Below are 9,888 nucleotides of genomic sequence, written 5' to 3'. Positions count from 1 at the left end.
ATTTGCATTTATTCCCTTTCCTTTACCATAGTCTCAAGGTGATCATACAATATAATAAATATGATAATAACAAATAATAAATATATACTTGGTAGGGAGGTTCCCTTCAATCAGTACACTAGTAGGCGCTCTAAACCACTTTAGTTTCCTTAAGAAGTTATTTTTCAAGGAACAATCTTATTATAAGAACATAAGAACATAAGAACTGGCCTGCTGGATCAGACCAGATTCCATCTAGTTCAGCACTCTGCTACTCGCAGTGGCCCACCAGGTGCCTTTGGGAGCTCACATGCAGGAGGTGAAAGCAATGGCCTTCTGTTGCTTCTGCTGTTGAGCACCTGGTCTGCTAAGGCCACAAATGTTTACTGGGGGTCTGTCTCCATCAGAAAATGACAGGAGATCAGAAAGTGAAGTTTAACCATTTTTATTATGACAAAATAAAATGATAAGCATAAACATGGACAATTGGTAAAACACTAACGCAGGGAGAATTCGGGAGATTTCGAGGATCTAGAAAGTGATGAGGTGATAAGTTTGGAAAAGAGCAGGTCATCGCAGGGAGGGTGATGGCTACCTGTCTTGTAGAGAAAGGGGCCCAAAAGGGCAGAGTCCAATGCCCACATTGAATTCCAAGAAGAGAGGTTCAGCAGGTGACACGCAGCGCAACCAAACCAAAGGCAGTCCAGACACACAGGGCAAAGACTGCAGTGTGGGCAGCCTAGTTATAAAAATGAAGCCCTCTAATGATGTAAAGAGAGCTCCTCAGGTATTGGTCAATTCTATTATGGGAAGGGCTGTCAATCACTGGAGGCTGCTCTAAAGATCTTTCAAACCAAGGTCATACCAAAGATCCTTTATGGAATTCCCATATGGATTGAAGCCTTCACTCCAGAAATTGAACAAGTTCAATCGTGCTTTCTGAGAAGAGTTATGGGCGTTCCCAATAGTGTAACTATTGAATCTGGCTTATCCCTAATTGAGACGAAGGCCTGGATTACTACAATAAAGTACTGGCTTAAGATTCATTTTAAAATAAAACAAGACGATATTAAGTGGTCTAAAGTGATTACTCAAAAAATTAGGAATATTGGAATTGACTTAATCGCATTACAAAACAGTAATGAAAAGTTTGTTTTGACCCAAATTAGTGATAGGTTGAGAGATCATGAGAGACTTTTCTTTTACTCAGCCAAGATCGCAGCCTGTTCACCCCAAGCCTTGGGAATTTCCCCTAAGTATGGAGGGCCAGTCAATTATCCCTACATCTCTCCATTGTGAGAACTTCCCATTTATACCCACCCTTTGTTTCCTGTTCCTCAACCAGTTTTTAATCCATAGGAGGACTTCCCCTCTTATTCCTTCATTGCTGAGTTTTCTCAACAGTCTCTGGTGAGGAACTTTGTCAAAAGCCTTTTGGAAATCCAGGTAGACAATGTCCACTGGTTCCCCCTTATCCACATGTCTGTTTACACCCTCAAAGAACTCTAGTAAGTTTGTAAGACAGGACTTGCCTCTACAAAAGCCATGCTGACTCTTCCTCAGCAGGTCTTGCTTTTCTACATGTTTAATAATTTTATCTTTAATGATAGATTCTACTAATTTACCAGGAACAGATGTCAAACTGACTGGCCTGTAATTTCCCGGGTCCCCCCTAGACCCTTTCTTAAAGATTGGTGTGACATTGGCCATCTTCCAGTCTTCAGGGATGGAGCCTGATTTCAGGGATAAGTTGCATATTAATGTGAGAAGATCAGCAATTTCATGCTTGAGCTCTTTAAGAACTCTTGGATGAATGCAATCTGGGCCAGGGGATTTGGTAGCATTTAGTTTATCAATGGCTGCCAGAACTTCTTCCTTGTCTACCACTAACTTCGCTAGTTCCTCGGATTCACCTCCTAAGAAGCTTGGTTCAGGTGCAGGAAAAAGTCCTTTCAAGGCAGCCTTCCTCGCCTCCCATCCCCCCCCCCCCAGCCTTGCCCTTCCAAGTGACATTTATATCATATCCGGCAATCGTCACACATGAGTTCGACACCCCAGCACTAGATAAACTGCTGGAAATGGACCAGTGGACAATACCACACGCTCCCCTCTGCCTCAACTGTCTTAACCCTTTCCTTCCGGAATCCATGATGTCAAAGGCACATTTGTTCACCCAGTCTAATGGTCTGAATACCTTCCATTTCAAAAAGTTACAGGAAACCTGTCTGTGTATTTACATTTTTTGTTTTTTCTTCCACTGCAGAAAAAGAGATTTTCTGGAGTATGTGTGCTAAAAAAAAGACCTGTGACCAATTAAAAAAAAACCCCAAAACCAAGGGCCCTGCACCCTACGCAATCTGCTGTGATGAGGATTTGTGTAATGGGAAGTCACCTTCGGCACTTCCAAATGAAACCTCCCCGGAGTCTGACGCTGCGCGTTTTCCAGAGAATCTCTAAGACGTGGTCATCAGCCACCTCCTGGCCCAAATCCTCAATACATTGTAAATGATTGTTTGGCCTCTTGGGCCTTGAAAGGTGGCGCAGACAGAAATAAACCTGTTCTCAAACACTTCAACCAATGTCTGATGTCTGCCACTTCTTTGTGGGCTGTTTGTGGGGAGTACTGAGAACGGCACCAGGGAGCAGAGAAAGGGTAGGAAGGGTCAGATCTGGCCGTTTAATAGAAAATACTGTGAGCTGTTGACAACTCTGCCCCTTGAGTGTCAGTCACAAGACCACGCGATTCAGTTGCAAAAAGGCAAATGGTTGAAAAATCAGTGAAAGTTTATTACCAGAGCTCTTAACAACTAGGCTTAGTTGGGTCCAGGACGACTTTTGCAAGCGATACATTCATTTTTATAATGATACGTCAACAAGCAGCATTGAATTAATGATTGGCTAATTAGTCTTCCTGTCTATGTCTTGTCTGAATTTGGATGCGTTCCGGTATACGTGGTTAGCGACCAGTTTGTTGGCTCTAGCTATAGTTTGAGATAGATACATGTCACAGATAACCATGAAGCAAAGCTCCCTGGGGAGGGGGTCAGGAGGAGAAGAGAGCAGGTGGCTTTTCTGAGAATCACAAGAACACAACATCAAAGAGTATTTCTAAGAGAAACTTTGGTGGTTTTAGCAAGTTTTTGGGTGCAGGATATAGCTTAACTTGTTTTCTACAAGGCAAGCAGTTTGCGGTTAAGGCTTCATGCATCTTTGGCACATTCGCAAGAACAATGCTTTTCAGAAAAATAAATGTTTTCAGAGCTGTTAACTCTGTAGGTTCCGGCTTAGCAGAGAGGCCTCTTTAAAATCACCTTTTGGGGTTCACCTTACACTGTCCTGAGCTTAACTTTGGTTGGAGAGGGCACTAGTTTGCCCCATCCCCACCCTTTCAAATGATTGATTGATGATGATGAACTTTAGGGTGTATTCTTTTTACTGCTATTCTGATGTAACCTATAAAAGTAAGAAACAGCAGCCATTTTAAAGTGTGCTCCCCTGATGCTGTCTTGCCCGTCTGTTGGTGTGAATAAAATATTGATCTGATTTTATTCCTTTGTCGGCTTAAGCTTTTTGTCTTACATATTTTGAACCCGTTACCCTGCTGTAACATCATGACTTGGGCAACATTCAGCTGGGACAGGGCGTGCCTGCTGGGAATTTGGGGAAGGAATGGAACACCCTTTGGGTACACAGCACAACCCGAAATTCAAGGTGTCCCTGGGATTCTGGTAACTGCTGCTGAGGAAAGTTCATAGGGGAAGCATTTGGGTTTTGTGTAATGGAACCTAGAACCAGGATTCCTGGTCTTTGGGGAGGAAAGGAGACATCTAGTCATTAAGACCGATCCTTCGCCGTCTGAAAACGGTGCCGCCAAACCACTATTGACAGGGTTGCCGCTGGATTTCTGGCCTCTCGTGGTGGTTTCCCCCTCGGGCTTCATCCACCTTACAAAGACTTGCAGAGTTACAGGTGCTGCATGAGGAACAAGACCGGCTCTCGACGGAGCTTCAACGGGGGGCACAGATTATTGAAAAGAAGTGGCTGGAGCGCAGGACAATAGTGACTTGACCTAGGTCTCGTTCTTGCAGGTGTTGTGCAAGCTGCAGGAGGGGAGAATTACATGGCTGGAAAAGGGCCTATACTTAGAAATCTGGTGTGTCACAGAAAAAGGCTCTGAGCCAGTGGTGGGATCCAGAAATTTTAATAACAGGTTCCGATGGTGGTGGGATTCAAACAGTGACGTAGCGCCAATGGGGATGGGCGGGGCACAACGGGGGCGTGGCAGGGCATTCCGGGGGTGGGGCATTCCTGGGCGGGGTTGTGGCAAGGACACAGGGTGCATGCGCCCAAGGCGGAGTTCTCTTTTACTTGGCTATTGCTGCAGCCATTTTTGTTAAGGGCAAAAGCTATTGGCTGCAGAAGAGACAAGTTAGGGATTGTCTGCCAATTCCCATCTCGCTCTGAAATGAAGGTAAGTGTGTGGGGGTGGGCGCAGTGGGGTGGGGGGGTAGGGGTGGAGTGGGGTGCCATTGGGGGAAGGGGGGCCGCAGGGAGCCCTGGGGGGCGATTTTGCATTTCGCACTTGACGAGATTTGTTGTACCCAGGGACAGAGATTACCCCCTTGTCCCTAGTGGAGTTAATAGTTAACAACCGGTTCTCCGAACCGAGAAAATTTTAATAACCGGTTCTACCGAATAGGTGCGAATAGGATGCATCCCACCTCTGCTCTGAGCCCAGTTTGGCTTCCTTTTTTCCTCAGGAGAAAAGTGAGTTGAAAGTGTTTTTAAAAAGAGCACAGCCTTCTAACTGACGTACCTGTCTTCTCTACTTAAGAGAAGACTTTAGCTGTGTGAGTGCCCCCCTGTGGTCAGAAGTAGCACTGCATGGAAGCAGGCTGATCACTTTCAATGAGACTCTCTCTGTCACCTTGAAGCCGGGTGTAGAAAGAGTCTTAAGTGCTTCGGGAGCCCAGGACAATTGCATTGGGGTGGGGTGGGGTGGGGGTGGAGGAAGGGTGGGAGGTCCTCTTTCTTTTTTGAAGCACTTTCTCTGTATCTTTCCTGGACAGAGGCGTTCCTCCCATTGGGCAAAGTGGGCAGTTGCCCAGGGCGCCCCCTTGTGGTGGGCGCCAAAAATGCAGGTTCATTTGTAGGATTGTTTTGTATTTTCAGTGCTTTTCTGTTTTAGGCCTGCAGGGGGCGCAGTTTTTAGGCTAGCAGCACCAAAATTGCAGGGATTTTTCGGGAGACTCTCCTGATGATATCGCCCAGGTTTAGTGAGGTTTGGTTTAGGGAGTCCAAAGTTATGGACTCCCAAAGGGAGTGCCCCCATCCCCCATTGTTTCCAATGGGAGCTAATAGGAGATGGGGCTACACCTTTGAGGGTCCATAACTTTGGACTCCCTGAACCAAACCTCACCAAACCTGGGTGGCATCATCAGTAGGGTCTCACGAAGATACTCTGAAATTTTGGTGCTGCTATCTTAATAATGACACCCCTGACAGCAGGTACCCCCTGCTGTGTTCAGATTTGTGAGTTGGGGCATGTACTATAATGTGATGGTGACTTTGAAACGACCTGGTGGAAAAAATCATTGTTTGGTCATGGTGGGGGAGGGTGGCCACCCATGGGGGGGCCATCAAACTCAGGTTTTGCCGAGGGCTCCAGTTTGCCTAGGTACACCACTGTTCCTGGACCCTTTCCGTTCTACAGCGGAGTCTGATCTCAGGGAAACGAGGGAGACGGCACAGTGCCTGCAGGGGGCGCTAGAGGCAAAGGTGGTGATGGAGAGGCAGCTGGAGGAAGCATGCACCAACCTGCAGAAGGCCAAGGAGGCTGCGGAGAGCTCGAGGCAGGAGCTGGGGCAGTTACAAGAGGAATATGAGAAAGATGTGCATATTCTGTCCCTGAAAACGGTAGACCTGAGAGCATTCTCCATTGTTCTTTCTGATTCAAAAAGAACTGACTTCAGGATTGGACATGAGAGAGTCAGGGAGTTAAGCTTTGGCTCATTGTTTTCCTGTAAGGCTACAAGGAGGGAAAAGTTTCAAATCAGTTGACTGTAGTGGTAGGACAAAATCCAAATTTAGCAACGCCTTAAAGACCAACAGCATTTTCCAGGGTATAAGCTTTCAGAAGCCAAAGCTGACCTTGGCAGATACAAAAGGCTGAAAAAGGAAACTGTTAAGGTATTAGAGGGCTGTGTGGTTTCCGGGCTGTATGGCCGTGCTCTAGCAGCATTCTCTCCTGACGTTTCACCTGCATCTGTGGCTGGCATCTTCAGAGGATCTGATAGTTGGAAAGGAAAGCAAGTGGACTATATATACCTGTGAGTAAAGGTCAATAGGTGAGGGCATCTGAATAGGAGTGCCCTGGCAAGTGAGTAACAATGAAGTGTAACATGTGAGTGACAATGAAGATAACAAGGTCAATAGGTGAGGGGATCTGAATAGAAGTAGCCTGGCCTTTGTTCCCTTTGATTATCTGTAGTCATCCTGTGTCTGTGTGGAGCTGATTAGTCACTGTCTTGACTCTAGTGTTTTTCAAAACTGGCAGCCAAATTCTGTTCATTTTTATAGTTTCTTCCTTTCTGTTGAAGTTGTCCATATGCTTGTGGATTTCAATGGCTTCTCTGTGTAGTCAGAAATGAACAGATGCAGGCGAAACGTCAGGAGAAAATGCTGCTAGAACACGGTTATACAGCCCGGAAACCACACAGCCCTCTAGTGATTCCGGCCGTGAAAGCCTTCGACAATACATTGTTAAGGTATTTTGTCTGATTTTCAGTTCAAGGCCTGTTAGATTCGTTGTTTGAACTCTTGTTTCTGGTATGAAGTCCTAGCTTTGAATTCTGGATCTTGTTTCCTGATTAGGGGGGAGGTAGGAGTTCACATGGCTTCTTTTTAAAAAAATGTTATTGTCCCAACCAAAAAGGAGCCAGTGGATAGCAAAACAAGTTTTGGGAGAGCCACAGATTACAGACCCCTGGGCTAGGTTCTGTTGGATTCACTGGTCTCAGGAGCTTTTCCGACACCAAACTGTCCGTTATCCCTCTCTATCCACTCAGCCACACTTCCTGGATGCCTTTAGGTTTTAATAATTGTCTGGGTGAGACCTGTATTGGGTCCCAATTGGACTCTCCCCACCACAGACATTTTTCTCCCAGACTGGCTCACTTCTGGGACAAGTAGGATGCTTGACAGGAAGAAGTAGAGGGCAAGCCGTCTCTCTCACCCCCTCCTTATGTAAAAATCACCCTGGGGCAGATGCACAAATAAGGATCACTTCCAGGACAACAGCAGAAACTCAGAGCACCTTAAAGGCAAGTTTGTTTGTTGCAGCATTAGATTTCATGGACCAGAGACCCACACGGGAGCTATTTGTTGACTCTGTCCTCTGGTGTACAGACAAGTCAGGTTGACAAACCATGAAATTAACTCAGACTATGTGTCATTCTTCTGGCAGAATCCAAATACAAGTAAGTTGCCAGAACTGCCTTTGTAGTTACTATGCCGCTGACTTTCTAAAGCAGTTAAGAATGTTGGCTGCCAAGGAACAGCAGTGGCGTAGGAGGTTAAGAGCTCGTGTATCTAATCTGGAGGAACCGGGTTTGATTCCCAGCTCTGCCGCCTGAGCTGTGGAGGCTTCTCTGGGGAATTGAGATTAGCCGGTGCACTCCCACACACGCCAGCTGGGTGACCTTGGGCTAGTCACAGCTTCTCGAAGCTCTCTCAGCCCCACCTACCTCACAGGGTGTTTGTTGTGAGGGGGGAAGGGCAAGGAGATTGTCAGCCCCTTTGAGTCTCCTGCAGGAGAGAAAGGGGGGGATATAAATCCAAACTCTTCTTCTTCTTCTTCAAGTATGTATGCTCACCCCTCAAGGTGCCAGGGGTGTTTTAAACCTCGCTGCCAGGTGTTTTCAACAAGACACCCTGGGGTTTATTTTTACCCAGTACTTGACACTCCAGGGAGGGGTGGCATGCAAGGAAGGGAAGGGGAGGGGGCCCAGCTTCTGGACATGGCCTACCCACCCTAGCAGAGGAAGGGGGAAAGGGAGGGAGGGGTGGCATGCAAGGGAGGGGAGGGAGGGCGCCTTGCAGCCTGGGGTGTTTTCCCCCCTACAGGTTCTTGCCAGAACTTTCCAGCCTGTAATTGGAGATGGAAACATACAAATACATGTATAAGCTTCCCCACTCCCCCATACTTTCATGTGTTTTCCCCTTAAGCAAGGAATAGCAACAAAACTGTCACCAAGTAGAAGCCTTCTTGTCTCTTGGCAAGCCTTCCAGAGGCCCACTGCAAACAACCGAGGGAACTCCCCCCACGGCCCCATACACAAGACAACTAGCATCTTTCCTTCAAGCGAGATGCTCTCACCTGCAAAAACGGGAGGGGTTTTTATCTACCTGGTTAGTGTCGTGTACGTACTAGCCCCTTCTCTAAGGGAACTTTTCTCTTCCTCACGGTGCTGAGGTTTTTGCTTCCAAGATGTATCCACAGTTACCACGGCCTGTAGCCTTAGGCCAGGCAGAAGAAGAAGAGTTTGGATTTATATCCCCCCTTTCTCTCCTGTAGGAGACTCAAAGAGGCTTACAATCTCCTTGCCCTTCCCCCCTCACAACAAACACCCTGTGAGGTGGGTGGGACTGAGAGAGCTCCGAGAAGCTGTGACTAGCCCAAGGTCACCCAGCTGGCGTGTGTGGGAGTGTACAGGCTAATCTGAATTCCCCAGACAAGCCTCCACAGCTCAGGCGGCAAAGCTGGGAATCAAACCCGGTTCCTCCAGATTAGATACACGAGCTCTTAACCTCCTACGCCACTGCTGCTCCTTGTCACCGAGTAGAAGTCTTCTTGTCTCTTGGCAAGCCTTCCAGAGGCCCACTGCAAACAACTGAGGGAACTCCCCCCCCACCCCCATACACAATACAACTAGCACCTTTCCTTCAAGCGAGATGCTTGAAAAAGACAATTTTTTTAGCCCTCCAGCCCCTGACCCAGCAATTTTGGACCACTGTTATCACACTCCAAGGAAGAGCAAACGATACACTAAAAAACAAAAATCCTGCTTCAAAATGTCTTCGCTACTGATCCGCCAGGGGATGACTCTCAGGCTATTTCCAGCCACCACTTGCAACAGACTTTGCTTTTCTGAAATGCCGAAATCAAAAATAAGCGATGTGTATTGTTCTCAAGGGAACTCTCCAGCAAGAAGATCGATGGATATAATAACCAAAGACTCCTATAGCTAAGGGAGGGGAAAATAAGATTTGTTGTCAATGGTGTGTTCCGTCATGTTGCTTCATCTTTCGGAGGGAAGGAGTGTTTTCCCCCTTTGCTACAGCATCGCTTGCTTCACAACGGGCATTACTGTTGTGAAATAAATCGAAATAAACCCAAACTGCAAACTCAGCATCTCTCAAGGGTGCATGTTAATAAAAGTAAGAGTTTTCACTGACCAGCTCCCAACTCGTCTGTCCTCTCTTGGACTCCCACTGCACAACTGGGCATTGGTTCAGTCATGTGAGGCACAGCTATTCAGAAAGACTTTTAAACTGTTATTTCAGGAATGCTGGGAGTCATCAGCAAGAAGACCGAGTAGATCAGCCGTGTAGCAAGACGTGATGCCAGCCACAGATGTGGACAAAATGTTAGCAGCAAAAACTACCAGACCTCGGCCACACAGTCTGGAAAACCCACAACAACCGATTGATTCTGGCCTTCAACAACACATCTGACTGCGTGCATGCAATTACTGACCACCTTTTACCACATGATCCTCAGTAGAAGACAAGATGTGCTCCGGACTCTGTGTGTGTTTGGAGCATGACAGTGGAATGGGTAGACCCCTAAAGAACTTTGCATGGGACAGAGCATCTTTGGCAGACAAATCATTATAGGAAGAAGTTTGT

This window comes from Sphaerodactylus townsendi, linkage group LG03 (genome assembly GCF_021028975.2).
Source record: "Sphaerodactylus townsendi isolate TG3544 linkage group LG03, MPM_Stown_v2.3, whole genome shotgun sequence".
Lineage (NCBI taxonomy): Eukaryota > Metazoa > Chordata > Lepidosauria > Squamata > Sphaerodactylidae > Sphaerodactylus > Sphaerodactylus townsendi.
Note: the sequence above shows the minus strand (reverse complement) of the source record.